This window comes from Schistocerca cancellata, chromosome 12 (assembly GCF_023864275.1).
Source record: "Schistocerca cancellata isolate TAMUIC-IGC-003103 chromosome 12, iqSchCanc2.1, whole genome shotgun sequence".
NCBI lineage: Eukaryota > Metazoa > Arthropoda > Insecta > Orthoptera > Acrididae > Schistocerca > Schistocerca cancellata.
In genome coordinates this window covers 36117669-36133664 of record NC_064637.1, presented here as the reverse complement: position 1 = coordinate 36133664, position 15996 = coordinate 36117669, and positions in this window count along the sequence as shown.

The following is a 15996-nucleotide window of genomic DNA, read 5'->3' as shown; positions in this document are numbered from 1 at the left end:
GTTGAATGAACTGTGATTTAGTGACACTTACACAACTTACAGACAACACTTTAACACAACGTTAACTTGGAGTTCTTTAGCAACTTGACCAAATCTTTAGCCGGGAGAAAAAATTATTTAGTAATTACTAACTGTAATGAAATAAGATTATCATTTTCATTTACAAATTAGTTATATACCAAACCACTGAATAACACAGCGACCGCCACAATCTCCTCCTCTGCTCCCCTTCCTTTGTGCATGACCTACTCCTCCCTGTCTCTGTCGTTCTTCTCCTCCTTCCTTTCCATGTCCTTTTCCTCCTCCTATCTCTATCCATCCCCTCCTTCCTCCACTCTATGTTCCTTTGCTCCCTGCCCTCCTACCCGCCTATCTCCTGTTCCCTCTTCTCTTTGAGCTTTGTTCATTACTATTGCAAACGAAACCTTGCTTGGGAACTGATGTCGCTTAAAATGATTGGGTGAATTGGTTGGGATCGCTAGTATACGGGGTATGAAACAGACCTCTCCTGGTGATGGACCTGTAAGGACAGTAGCTTCAGTGACGGTATTTTGTATGGTTTTAAACTGCGAAGCGATACCATTACAAATTTTCGGACCATTCAGATTCTGTAGTAGTACTATAATGATAAGCCTATAGGCCATAAATACAGCTTTCCTGTTTTCCGTTAAAAGTGACTGCAAGCATGAAAATGAAACGGCACCATGTTGCGTAAACAAATTGTATTTGAAATTATACATAAGGAAAAAGAATACATTCAAGAGAAACAATTTATGTTATGGTTTAAATGCCTTGGTGAAGAAAACTAAACCACATATTTTCACAGCACAGCATTTTCTTTCTCTCAGTCAATTTTAACAGAAAACGTGTACAATGTTGTTAAAAAGAATATACAGCCTTTGGTCGTCTAAATGTTCACTGGAGTCTTGTGTAAAAATTTGAAATACATCGATCAGGAACTTTAAAAAAATTTTCCTGAAAACGTTAGCCTGTTTATATACATATATTTAGCTATCCAAATTTTATTATGTAAATAAAACATACATTTAAAAATATATAGTCTATGCCTGTCCAAATTTTATCTCAGTATCGTGGAAAAATTTGAGGAAAATAAGTGAAGGGCTTTTCGAGATTTTTGCTAATATCGTTTCCATTTTATATTTTACATGTTTATTTATATACAATATATATTTAAAAATATCTAGGCTTCCTCCATCCGCACATCTAGTAGACTATTCTGCATAAATTTTAAATAAATCGGTCAAGGGATTTTCTAAATTTTAATTAATAATTTTTCCTCCTTATATAATGTATACATATTTATATTCGACATATAGAAAAAGTAGTCTGTGTCCGTATGAATTTTTAATAGAGTTTTGTGTAAAAATTTCAAGGAAACAGGTCAGGAATATGTCAAGTTTTTTCCTAACTACTTTTACCATGTATAACTCCTCGATTACTGGTCCCAAGCCCAGGGCCTCATCTTGCAAGTGGTAAGGAAGGAGAAGGGGGAGGAGTAACAAATATCTCACTAAAAAAGTCTGGGTCCATCTTGCTCTGGATCGCAGCACGGTGTGAGGACCCCTGCCTAGGGTTACTGGTGAAACCCAAAAATTCAGCCACGTCTGTGTGGTAGACACCGTTTTATATTTTACATGTTGATCAGCGTCTGTTGGTACTGCGAGCTCGGCTGTGATTGAATCTTGTGGAACTCAAACGTCTAGTCAAAATTAAATGAGATCCTTTGGGATTTCACCACCAAAACCTCGAAACGAACCTGTAATCATTATAGAACAATGGAAAAGAATCCACTTCCCAGTCAATGGGACTAGGCAATAGACCTGATCATCGGATTCCAAGGGCACCAGGCATGTCATGAAGAGAACTTGAACTTCTTAAAAACGCTCAAAACTAAGAGAATATTTTACAACACACTACTGAAACCAGGTACATTGAAAGAAACGACAAACACCGTGGATAAATTCAGTATCAAAATTCTGGCAATACAGGAAAGGCGATTCTCAGATGAGAACCACTTCGACTCGGAAAACTACATAATATACAAGGGAAAACTAGCCATAACTATTCCTGGTAGAAATCTCAAACTCTCCCCAACGGGGTTTGTAATACACGCATTGGGACTGGACTCTGTAATAGATTTCACTTCCAAATCATAAAAAATATCAACGCGCACGATACTATCTGGAAACAAAGCCTGCACACTAATCAATGCACATGCCCCACAAACAATTACAACAACAAAAACCCACATACGATGGAAGATTTCTGGGAAGATTTGGAAGAAACCACCAAAAAAATCCCCACGAAGTACGTGAAATTTTCCTAGGAGGTTTTAAAACCCAATTAGGCAGGGAAAGAAAATTCAAAGACATAACAGGAAAACACACGGCCCAGCCGCCCGGTGTGGCCGAGCGGTTCTAGGCGTTTCAGTTTGGAACCGCGCGATCGCTACGGTCGCAGGTTCTAATCCTGCCTCGGGCATGAATGTGTATGATGTCCTCAGGTTAGTTAGGTTTAAGTAGTTCTAAGCTCCAGGGGACTGATGACCTCAGATGCTAAGTCCCATAGTGCTCAGAGCCATTTTGTCACACGGCGCACAAGCAGACAAACAAGAATGGAGAGAACGTGATAAAATTTTGCACGAAATTCAACCTCAGAATCATGTCTACCAGTTCCAGAGACCACACAAGAAACTCCGAACATGGAAATCCCCCTACAACGCCCTAGGATAATTTCAGACAGACTATTCTGGGATATCCATGAAAAACACCAGAACAATTATGAATGTAAAAACAAGGAAAGGATTTTTCGTATCCCTTCACTATCTATTCCAAATTAAAGCAAAATGTATACCCTGTAGGCAAATCAAGAAATCCAACAGAAATGTTCGAACAGACCCAGAGTACCTACAATGAAATAATAAAATCACTCCGTCTTCAGGCCACGTGTGGCCTACCTGGACCATCCGACCGCCGTGTCATCCTCAGTGGAGGATGTGGATAGGAGGGGCGTGTGGTCAGCACACCGCTCTCCCGGTCGTTACGATGGTATTCTTGACCGAAGCCGCTACTATTCGGTCGAGTAGCTCCTCACTTGGCATCATAAGGCTGAGTGCACCCCGAAAATTGGCAACAGCGCATGGCGGTCTGGATGATCACCCATCCAAGTGCCGACCACGTCCGACAGCGCTTATCTTCGGTGATCTCGCGGGAACCGGTGTATCCACTGCGGCAAGGCCGTTGCCACATTAAATAAGAAATAGTTAATAAAAAATTAAGAAAATCGACAGTAACGACTGGTCGGAACCGTCAGAAAAAGTTAAAGAACTGATGAAACTGGGGCAACCACCGAGGAAAAGGAAACACAGATGGTGGAACATGACATGTGACAGAGCCACAGAAGACAGAATACAAGCATGGAATAAATGTAACAGTCATAGAACATCCGAGAAATAGGAGAAATTCTACAGGATACGGAAGACCACTTCGAGAAAACAAGAGATTATGAAAACAACACACTGAAAGAGGTACAAGAGGACTTCAACAAAAACAACACACGAAATGTTTACAGATCATTCAGAGAAAATATGATACGATATTAACCACCGAACTTATGCTTCAAAAGACAATATAGAAGAATACTGGAGACAAACCCAATAAATAAGTGTGAAATATCTGCACAATACTTTAAGACACTGTTAAAATGTGATGAACCAATGCAGAGCCTACAGTCCGAGACGCCAAAAGCCCGGTCTGCAGTTCGTCGTCTAATGGCTAGCATTGCTCTGGATCACAGCGTCCTGGCTTCGATTCCCAACCGCGTTGGGGATTTTCTCTGCCTGTGGACCAGCTGTTTGTGTTTTCCTCATCATTTCATCATCACTCGTGAACGTGGCGAGATTGGACTGCGTAAAGATTGGGACTTAGGACGGGCGCTGATAACCACGCAATTGAGCGCCCCACACACCAAACATCATCAAGCCAGAACCCACCCTCGATTCCAAACCGCCAATACACGAGGAGATCGTGAAAATAATAAAATCACTGGAAAATAAAAATAAAAATGGCTCTGAGCACTATGGGACTCAACTGCTGTGGTCATCAGTCCCCTAGAACTTAGAACTACTTAAACCTAACTAACCTAAGGACATCACACACACCCATGCCCGAGGCACGATTCGAACCTGCGACCGTAGCAGCAGCGCGGCTCCGGACTGGAGCGCCTAGAACCGCACGGCCACGGCAACCGGCACTGGAAAATAACAGAGTGCCTAGAGAAGACGGACAGACTGCGAAAATCTGGAAATTACATCACGAATACATCACACCGGAAATACACACAATCATAAAAAACATATGGGAAACGGAAAAGGTACCAGACGAATGGCTAAAGTCTGGAACCGCGCGACCGCTACGGTCGTAGGTTCGAATCCTGCCTCGGGCATGGATGTATATGATGTCCTTAGGTTAGTTGGGTTTAAGTAGTTCTAAGTTCTAGGGTACTGATGACCTCAGAAGTTAAGTCCCATAGTGCTCAGAGCCATTTGAACCATTTTGAACCAGACGAATGGAAGTCAGTGATAATACACCCCCTCCACGAGAAAGCAGACAAAACGGATCCCTATAACCACAGATCAATTTCACTACTGCCTGTGACACACAAAATTCTATCAAAATCCCCTTTAAATCGGTTAGAGCCTCAATATATCCGCAAATAGGAGAATACCAAGGACGGTTCAGAAGGGGAAGATCATACAGTGAACAGATCTGGCGCCTGGAACAACCATTGACAACAAGGAAGTCCAGAAACGACACAATAACATTCGTCGACTTCAAGATGTCCTACCACTCCATAGATAGAGAAACGCTCTCCAACACATTGGAAGAAACGAAGGTAGACAACAAAACCCGGAGCTAATTCAGGAAACATTAACAAATATAACATCCAAATTGCAGTTTATGGGAGAAATCTCGGAACCATTCGAATGAATACAGGAGTGAGGCAGGGAGATGGGCTGTTACCCTTGTAGGAAATAATCAGGGCGTGGGACAAAGGAGTCAATGGGATAAAGAGGTAGAGACACTAGGATAGAACCGCCAACATAAAATAGTCATCATAACAAATAACAAAAAAAAGAAGCGAAGGAAACTCTAGAGACACTACAGAGATCTCAGCCGAAACAGGATTACAAATCTCATAAGAAAAAACGGAATACACTGACACAAAATCCGTAGACAGACACCCACTGGTAACAAAGTACGGAAAGACAACACAAAATTTCCGTCAATGCCAAATTACGACACTACAGTACAGCAGTCTTACCAGCCTTACCAGCCTTGTATGTCTCAGAAACAACAGCAATCAAGAGAAGAAGGAAAATTAAGGGGATGGAAAAACAAGAGTGGAAGACACTGAGGAAGATCTACGAGCCAGTTCAGAAAGAGGCTACCTTGATAAAGAACTGTACGAACATACAGAAACGATTACAAACAAAATATGGAAAAGGAAGCAAGTTCTACAGACACATACATAGAATGACTGAAACTAGATTCACCAAGAAAAATTTTAACGTAGTGACATGAGGTACAGTGAAAACCAAATGGGTAAAGGAAACCACGGAAGACCTCAAAAAACTGAACATCTACACAGAAGAAATGACAAACAGGGAAAAATACAGAAAAAAATCGGAAAACAGAAATTTCATCGGACGCCCAAAAAGAAGAAAACAGGGAAAAAGTGGCCAGAAGAGGGGAAGAACAAACACAGTGAATGCATGAGAGGCTTTTGGAAAGAAAAAAGAACGAGACAGAAAAAAATACCATGAAAATTTATTGTGTTTTAGCGCTCTCCTTAACGGGAAATTAACATTAATATTGATATACACTCCTGGAAATGGAAAAAAGAACACATTGACGCCGGTGTGTCAGACCCACCATAATTGCTCCGGACACTGCGAGAGGGCTGTACAAGCAATGATCACACGCACGGCACAGCGGACACACCAGGAACCGCGGTGTTGGCCGTCGAATGGCGCTAGCTGCGCAGCATTTGTGCACCGCCGCCGTCAGTGTCAGCCAGTTTGCCGTGGCATACGGAGCTCCATCGCAGTCTTTAACACTGGTAGCATGCCGCGACAGCGTGAACGTGAACCGTATGTGCAGTTGACGGACTTTGAGCGAGGGCGTATAGTGGGCATGCGGGAGGCCGGGTGGACGTACCGCCGAATTGCTCAACACGTGGGGCGTGAGGTCTCCACAGTACATCGATGTTGCCGCCAGTGGTCGGCGGAAGGTGCACGTGCCCGTCGACCTGGGACCGGACCGCAGCGACGCACGGTTGCACGCCAAGACCGTAGGATCCTACGCAGTGCCGTAGGGGACCGCACCGCCACTTCCCAGCAAATTAGGGACACTGTTGCTCCTGGGGTATCGGCGAGGACCATTCGCAACCGTCTCCATGAAGCTGGGCTACGGTCCCGCACACCGTTAGGCCGTCTTCCGCTCACGCCCCAACATCGTGCAGCCCGCCTCCAGTGGTGTCGCGACAGGCGTGAATGGAGGGACGAATGGAGACGTGTCGTCTTCAGCGATGAGAGTCGCTTCTGCCTTGGTGCCAATGATGGTCGTATGCGTGTTTGGCGCCGTGCAGGTGAGCGCCACAATCAGGACTGCATACGACCGAGGCACACAGGGCCAACACCCGGCATCATGGTGTGGGGAGCGATCTCCTACACTGGCCGTACACCACTGGTGATCGTCGAGGGGACACTGAATAGTGCACGGTACATCCAAACCGTCATCGAACCCATCGTTCTACCATTCCTAGACCGGCAAGGGAACTTGCTGTTCCAACAGGACAATGCACGTCCGCATGTATCCCGTGCCACCCAACGTGCTCTAGAAGGTGTAAGTCAACTACCCTGGCCAGCAAGATCTCCGGATCTGTCCCCCATTGAGCATGTTTGGGACTGGATGAAGCGTCGTCTCACGCGGTCTGCACGTCCAGCACGAACGCTGGTCCAACTGAGGCGCCAGGTGGAAATGGCATGGCAAGCCGTTCCACAGGACTACACCCAGCATCTCTGCGATCGTCTCCATGGGAGAATAGCAGCCTGCATTGCTGCGAAAGGTGGATATACACTGTACTAGTGCCGACATTGTGCATGCTCTGTTGCCTGTGTCTATGTGCCTGTTGTTCTGTCAGTGTGATCATGTGATGTATCTGACCCCAGGAATGTGTCAATAAAGTTTCCCCTTCCTGGGACAATGAATTCACGGTGTTCTTATTTCAATATATACATGTACACTGAACCACCGTAGAAACTGGTATAGGAATGCGTTTTCAAAATGGTTCAAATGGCTCTGAGCACTATGGGACTCAACTGCTGTGGTCATAAGTCCCCTAGAACTTAGAACTACTTAAACCTAACTAACCTAAGGACATCACACACATCCATGCCCGAGGCAGGAGTCGAACCTGCGACCGTAGCGGTCGTGCGGTTCCAGACTGTAGCGCCTTTAACCGCTCGGCCACTCCGGCCGGCTATGCGTTTTCAAATACAGAAATGTGTAAACAGGCAGAATACTGCGCTGTGGTCGGCAACGCCTATATAAGACAACAAGCATCTGGAGTACTTCTTAGGTCGGTTACAGCTGCTACAGTGGCACGTTCTCAAGATTTAAGTGATTGTACTGTGAATATTAGGAATACGGTAAAACATCAAATTTCCGACAATGCTGCGGCCGGAAAAAGATCCTGCACGAACGGGATAAAAGACGACTAAAGAGACTCGTTCAACGTGACAGAATTGAAACCCTTCCGCAAATTGCAACAGATTTCAGTTATGGGTCATCAAAAAGTGAAAGCGTGCGAGCCATTCAACGAAACATCATCGATGTGGGCTTTCGGAACCGAAGTTCCACTCCTGTACCCTTGATGACTGCGCGACACAAAGCTTTACGCATCGCCTGGGCCCGTCAACACCAGTGGACTGTTGATAACTAGAAACATGTTGCCTAGTCAGACGAGTCTCGTTTCAGATTGTAATGAGTGGATGGACGTGTATGGGTATGGAGAGAACCTCATGAATCCATGGACCCTGCATATCAGCAGGGGACTGTTCAAGCTGATGGAGGCTCTGTGATGGTGTGGGACGCGTGCAGTTGGAGTGATGTGGGACCCCTGATACGTCTACATACGACTCTGACAGGTGACACGTACGTAAGCATCCTGTCTGATCACCTGCATCCATTCATGACCACTGTGCATTCCGACGGACTTGGGCAATTCCAGCAGGACAATGCGACACCCCGAAGGTCCAAAATTACTACGAAGTGACTACAGGAACACTCTTATATGTATAAACACTTCCGCTGCCCACCAAACTCCCAGACATGAACATTATTGAGTATATCTGCGATGCCTTGCAAGGTGCTGTTCGGAAGAGATCTCCAACCCCTCGTACTCTTACGGATTTATGGACATGCCTGCAGGATTCACGGTGTCAGTTCCCTCCAGCACTACTATATATGTGAAAAAAATTTGGGTTATTTGTTTCAGTGTTCTCTCTTTACCCCTTTTGTTTGTATCTGTAATATTCAAACAATATTTTGAATACAAAATGGAGATTGCGTTATGCAGGGAAAATAATCTGCAGTGGTATTTCGTTGTCTTCCGTATTTCTTGAGGGCACCGCTAATATCGGACACAGACGCAGTCGGAACCTTGCGAATTTTTGGGAGAGAGGTTTACTGAATAGAGTAGAGATCTATAAATGTGCTTTACGTACTTGGAAAAGGCCTTTGATAATGTGGCTTGCGATAAGGCTGCAAGTGTGGGAAACCAGACGACTAATAAACTCGTCATATTTTATTCAAAAAGCGTCAGTGAAAGTGAAAGGGGTACGTAGCAACTGGATAGACCTAGGAAAAGGAGTGTGTCATGACAGCTGTCTGTCTCCTACACTTTTCAACTTATACTTGGAATAAAGAAGAATAGTGCTCCTCCTAAGAACAGGTGAAAAGCAGCTGTAAGAGCGACTTGTTCGCTAGAAACGAGGCTGGACGTCGGGAGTCTGGTGAGCGAAATACTTGCCGTCCAACACTGACGGACCAGAAAGACAAAAACCACCATAATTTCAGAAATTTTGGACTGAAGTTACAGTTGCACTGAAAACAACACACATATAAAATTATTTATTTTCACGGTAATATATGTAATAAGTAGCACTGAACTCCGACAAAGGTAATGCTACATTCACTCAGTATTTGAAAATCAACGCAGCTTACGACTTCTAACCAACTTTACACATAATTTCTAACCTTCAAGTGAGTTTTTCTCTCTGACAATCCTCGCCTGCAAAATGATTAAAGGAAAAAAGTCAATCGCTTTATGCAATAAAACTTCGTCATAAGACATTACGTTTTAATTACTAATTACTGCTAGCTGCATTCGCAACACAATTTCCAGAGACTATCGACATATACCAATGAATGAATCTGCAAAATTGTATGGTTGCACGAGACATAGTTGAGGCGATATGACATCATAAACATTGAGATTCTTGAAAAACTAGTTTCTGCTCTAAATGGAGAGCAAATTATCCAGACTAAAATCCATTTAAGTGTTCGAGACAGAACTAAGCGTCTTTAAACATAATATCAACCCTTTTCTATACTCTTTCTCGCTTGCACCCCACAAAACAATCAAATGAAAACGATTTGTAGCTTTCTAAAAGTTCGTTGTTCATGTGGTAAAATTTCATTAACAAGTACGAAGTTTCAACTTATTTCCAGTTTTGCATTTTCCTTTCTTATAGCTGTAAGTAGGAATAAAACTGATGTAACAAAATCAACATAAATTAGAATTAACGTAATCAATGATAAACTTTCTGCCTGCTTCACGTCGCATAAACTGAGGTGACAAAAGTCGTGGGATACGGATAGCGGTAGTATTGCGTACACATGATATACAAGTGCAGTGCGTTGACCGGGCTCTCACTTGTACTCAGGTGAATCATGTGAAGAGCTTTGCGACGTGATAATCGCCGCACGACGGGAATTAAGAAACTTTGAATGCGGAATGGTAGCTGGAGCTCGCCACATGTGCCACCCCATTTAGGAAACCGTAAGGCAGTTTAGTATTCTGATCGACAGTGTCAAGAGAATGCCCGACGAGGATAGTAAATTTCAGGCATTACCTCTCTCCACACACAACGCAGTAGCCCATGGCCTTCACTTAACGACCGAGAGCACCCGCGTTTGCGTAGAGTTGTCAGTGCTAACAGACAAGCAACACTTCGTGAAATAACCGCTGAAATCAGTGTGGGACGTACAACAAACGTATCCTCTAGGACAGTGAGGCGAAGTTTGGCGTTAAAGCGCTATGTCAGCAGAAGACCGACGTGAGTGTCTTTGCTAAGAGCACAACATCGCCTGCAGCGCCTCTCCTGAAGTCGTGAACATATCGGTTGGACAATTAACAACTGTAGCAGTAGCAGTAGCTTTATTCATCCGTAGATCTCATTTTACAAGGATGTAGGACATTGAAAGGTGGCTACACTGAGTCACAGCGCCAGAGACTGCGCCAAAGATTATTATTCTGCCTCCTCCACTGGTGAGTAGTAGTTCAGAGGTTGTCGAGGGCAGTAGTAGTTCAGAGGATGTCGAGTGCAGTTGTTGTTCTGTTGGGCGAGAGAGTAGATGCTGTTCGGTTGGTGTAATGTATAGATGGAAGATGTTGCTATGATCACAGTGTATTTTTCGTCAATATATATTGAGGTAAAAAAAAGTATTACAGATTTCTTTAATGACAATGCCTCTTGGTCACAGGTTCAGTCAACAAAGCACCTGGCTCGTGTTCATGAATTACCGGCCGAAGTGGCCGTACGGTTCTAGGCGCTGCAGTCTGGAACCGCGAGACCGCTACGGTCGCAGGTTCGAATCCTGCCTCGGTCATGGATGTGTGTGATGTCCTTAGGTTAGTTAGTTTTAACTAGTTCTAAGTTTTAGGGGACTGATGACCTCAGAAGTTGAGTCCCATAGTACTCAGAGCCATTTCAACCATTTGTTCATGTATTAGACTTGTAATTCTGGTTTCTATGTGCAATTATAGTATTTCTGGTTTTTCAATTAGTTCATTGTAAATCTTGTCGTATTGAGGAGGAACCGAGCCATATACATGTACGTTGAGTCACACTACCTCACACAGAACAGTTACACTTGTGCTTTGTTGTTTCGTAGCTTTTATAGTTGCAGGGGACTTAATTGATCAATTGTGTTAATGGAAATTTCTTGTCATTCTTTATTTTTATTTTATGCAGTCAGATTGCGTGCTAATACTAGCCAGGGCCACCCAGTTACGAGACTTCGTAACCGGTCACACAGCTACTAAAATTATTGCATTTATTCGTTAATATTTTTAATTAAGCCCCCATGCAACATGTCAAAGTATTTACAAGTTTAGATCAACTTAAAATAAGCTAATTCGTATACACGTATATGTACAGACGTCTAGTTAGAGACTGTCATTAGATTTACTGCTGGTAATACTTTTTTTACAAATAACTTATTAAATAATGTAATGCCACACTGTTCACTCATATCTCACTATCAGTCATTGCACACACTATATACTCACTGTTTCATAACATTTCACTCACCACACACACACACACACACACACACACACACACACACACACACACACACACTGGTGATCTCTGGGCCATTTTCTGTGCGGCAACTTCCCATTTGCTCTCCTGGAAAACTGAGTCAGGGTCCCTCCATAATGAGTGAGATGTTGAGCTCAGAAGCATAGCTTGGAGGTAAGTATTTCTAGAAAAGAAAAGAGAAGGGAAAAAAAACATGAACAGAAGTTGTTATGGGGAATGTTGGATATTTTATAATCATTATTATTATTTATTTGTACAACATTTTTTTTATCAAACTCCCACACTGTTTTATGTAAGTAATTCTTCAAAGTATAAAATGTATTTCACAACAAATACTTTTTAGCTGCCTTTTTAAATAAGTATATTTTTGCAATTTTTTAATCTCTTTTGGTAATTTATTGTACAGTTTTATTCCTTGGTAAAAATGCTGTTATGTTTATTGTTACTTGGTAAATGTAAGTTGAGTCTATCTCTTGTTGCATGGTCATGGACAGAGCTGCTTGTGCAGTAAGTACCAATGTTATTTTTGATGTGTACAACTGACTGGTAAGTGTATTCACATGGAACAGTTAATATCCCCATTGTTTTGAAAAGATCTTTACAATGAGCTCGACTAGTATTTTTGATTATTATTCTTATGGCTTTTTTCTGGAGTTTGAAAATTGCGTTCATATTTTGTGCATTTGTTCCTCAAAAAAGAATGCCATAGCTAAGAACTGAGTGTACATATGAATGATATGTAACTAAAAGACACTGGATGTTACACACTGATGATAGGATTCTAAGGACATAACGTGTTGATGACATTCTGTTTGCAAGTACGTTTCTGTGTTCACGCCACTTCAACTGAGAGTCAGTATTCATTCCTAGAAATTTTGCATTTGTTACACGGTCTATAGAGGTGCCATGTACATTTAATTTAACATTGTCATTTTTCCTCTTGAAACTGAAATTCATGGCATTAGTTTTCTTTATGTTCAATGTCACTTTATTGCTTATTGACGAATCATAAACTTCCTTGAGAGTTTCATTTGCTATCTCCGCAAGGAGTTCTCTTGTTTTCTCAGTGACTATAATATTGCTGTCATCGGCGAAGAGAGTTTTTTTGCCATGAGTAACACTACTGGGAAAGTCATTGGTGTATATCGGGAACTGTATTGGTCCTAATATGCAACCTTGAGGAACCCCTATAATGATGTATTTTTATTCTGATAAGTGTGTTTCAATCTATTTTAAGTATGTGTTATCTCTACTTTTTTTATCCTATCTGGAAAGCTGCAAAATAATGGCCTGATCAGGTAAGTCCCAATTTCCATTGGTAAAAGCTGATGGTAGGGTTCGAAACTGCACACAGTTATGGAATCATGCTCTCAACAAGGCGCTGTGCAAGCTGGTGATGACTCCATAATGGTATGGGCTGTGTCTACATGGAATGGACTGGATCCACTGGCCCAACGTAACCCATCATTAACTGGAAGTGGTTATGTTCGGCTACTTGAAGACCGTCTGCAACGATTCGCGTACTTTATGTTCCCAAACACCAATGGAATTTTTATGGATGACAATTCGCCATGTCACCTGGCCGCAATTGTTCCTGCTTGGTTTGAAGAACATTCTGGACAATTAGAGCGGATGATTTGACCACCTAGTTTGCCCCACGTGAGTCGCATTGAACATTTACGGGACATAATAGAGAGCTCACTGCGTGCACAAAATCCTGCACCGGCACCACTTCTGCAGTTACGGACGGCTATACAGGCAACGAATGGTTCAAATGGCTCTGAGCACTATGGGACTTAACATCTGAGGTAATCAGTCCCCTAGAACTTAGAACTACTTAATCGTAACTAACCTAAGGACATGACACACATCCATGCCCGAGGCAGGATTCCAACCTGCGACCGTAGCGGTCGCGCGGTTCCAGACTGTAGTGCCTAGAACCGGTCAGCCACTCCGGCCGACAGAGGCAACATGGTTCAGCATTTCTGCAGGGGGTTTTCAACGGCTTCTTGAGTCCATGCCACGTCGAGTTACGTCCAGCTACTGCTCTACGACGGGCAAAAGGGCCTCCGACAAGATACTAGGACGTATCCGATTACTTCTACCACCTCAGTAGCTAGCACATTAACTCATTTATAAAGGAATGAGACGTTTATAGCTGTGTTATACACGATAGTTCGATTCTGTACAGTATGGGCGGTTGGGGGGGAGGGGGATATACTGACAGAAGCAACACTTTGCTTCAGTAGCCCCTTCGTTCGATATTCTTGCCAGCTGTCAGAACTCCAACATAAACCTAGCCTAAGGCCCTTTCTCTCTGGGAACCAACTAATACCGCCACTCACTGTGTGGTAATTGAAATATTTTGATTCGTCACCAGACAGCTGAAGGTGTGATGCTGTGTTAAGTATTTCGAACATATTTCTTTAAACCGGTCACTGACTTGAGTGAGGGAGGTAACAGAACATAAGCCAGGCGCATGTTTGGTAAAAAGTGGCTCATGACTGCGAGTCACGGGGAATTTTGTACAGTGGCTTTAAAGACGGAATTTATATTCGAAGAAGATTTTTTTTGTTTTTAATTGAAAGTTACAACTATCAAGAAAATTTTTTGTCCAATACAGGAAGTTCAGCATTAAAGGAAAAAGGGTTTCACTTCTTGAAAAGAGCTTTAATACACAAAAAGACATTACGTTTTACAGAACACTTATGTTTATCACTTCATTTTATTTTTTTAAAAAAATAATAGAGGTTGCAGTGTCGGAGAGCCACATCTTACTACGAGTTTTCATTTACTTGGAGAAAGACAAATATATTTTAAATACTGTAATGTTTTGTGTTGTGGGTTGGCAGGAGAGCCAACCCCGTATTATTAGAGGAAGCCGAAAGGCACGCGTTTTAGCTCACGCAGGCTGGCGTGAGGTCATGGAACAGGTCAAGGAAATTAGAATTTAGAGAAACGGACGTAGCTGGTGGAATACTTAACTTTAATCCATAAATGATGAGCGTCGCTCTTGACGGTACATGTTTTACAGCATCAATAGTATCTGGTAATGGCGCCTTGCTAGGTCGTAGCAAATGACGTAGCTGAAGGCTATGCTAAGTACCGTCTCGGCAAATGAGAGCGTATTTTGTCAGTGAACCATCGCTAGCAAAGTCGGCTGTACAACTGGGGCGAGTGCTAGGGAGTCTCTCGACTAGACCTGCCGTGTGGCGGCGCTCGGTCTGCAATCACTGATAGTGGCGACACGCGGGTCCGACGTATACTAACGGACCGCGGCCGATTTAAAGGCTACCACCTAGCAAGTGTGCTGTCTGGCGGTGACACCACATTTTGAAAGTATTCTTATTTTCATAGAAGGGTTGTAAGAGGTCCATGACTAAGGAATTTATTGCTAACGTACTCGAGAAGATGTAATTTCAATGTACTGCTCACGCGCTGCCTGCGATATGTAAGCTATGAGAGAGTCGCAGCCCAGAGAGCAGTGTCTGCTGCAGTAGGAGCTGTGTCAAATCAAATGGTTCAAATGGCTCTGAGCACTATGGGACTTAACATCTATGGTCATCAGTCCCCTAGAACTTAGAACTACTTAAACCTAACTAACCTAAGGACAGCACACAACACCCAGTCATCACGAGGCAGAGAAAATCCCTGACCCCGCCGGGAATCGAACCCGGGAACCCGAACGTGGGAAGCGAGAACGCTACCGCACGACCACGAGATGCGGGCGGAGCTGTGTCGGCAGCAGTAGTAGTTGTAGCTCGCAGTCGGACGGTTGGGTAGGTCGTCCCTGAGCGATGTAATATCAGGTAAAAAGCAGCCGCGCGCATATCTAATTTGTTACAACTAAATATGTACTATTGTTATATCAAGTCCCATGTAAATGTTTTTAAAAATCTTTTAATAATAATATTTCTATTTTAATGTCACCCGTGAGTCAATCAGGGACAGGGAAAAGTTTAGACAAATAGTGAACGGAATTAAGTGTTTTCCAGAAGAAACGAAACTAAAGAATAATAACAGGAAATGGTCGGAAGAGCGGAGGAGGAACCACTCGAAAATGATGAGGAAATATTGGGAAGAGAGAAAAAAAGATCAAAAAGCCGGGCAAGTGAATTGTTGAACGTGGTCCAAAGATGGCCGAAATCGAAAGAAGAAGAAGAAGAATATTTCTTACAAAAATTAAATTTTGACAGTCATACTTCTGAATTTAAAGAATTTACTAATTTCTCCAATCCATGGTGATCACGATTATCGTAAAGAAAAATCAGTCGTTTCTTTTTATACATGACAAATCCAGCGGC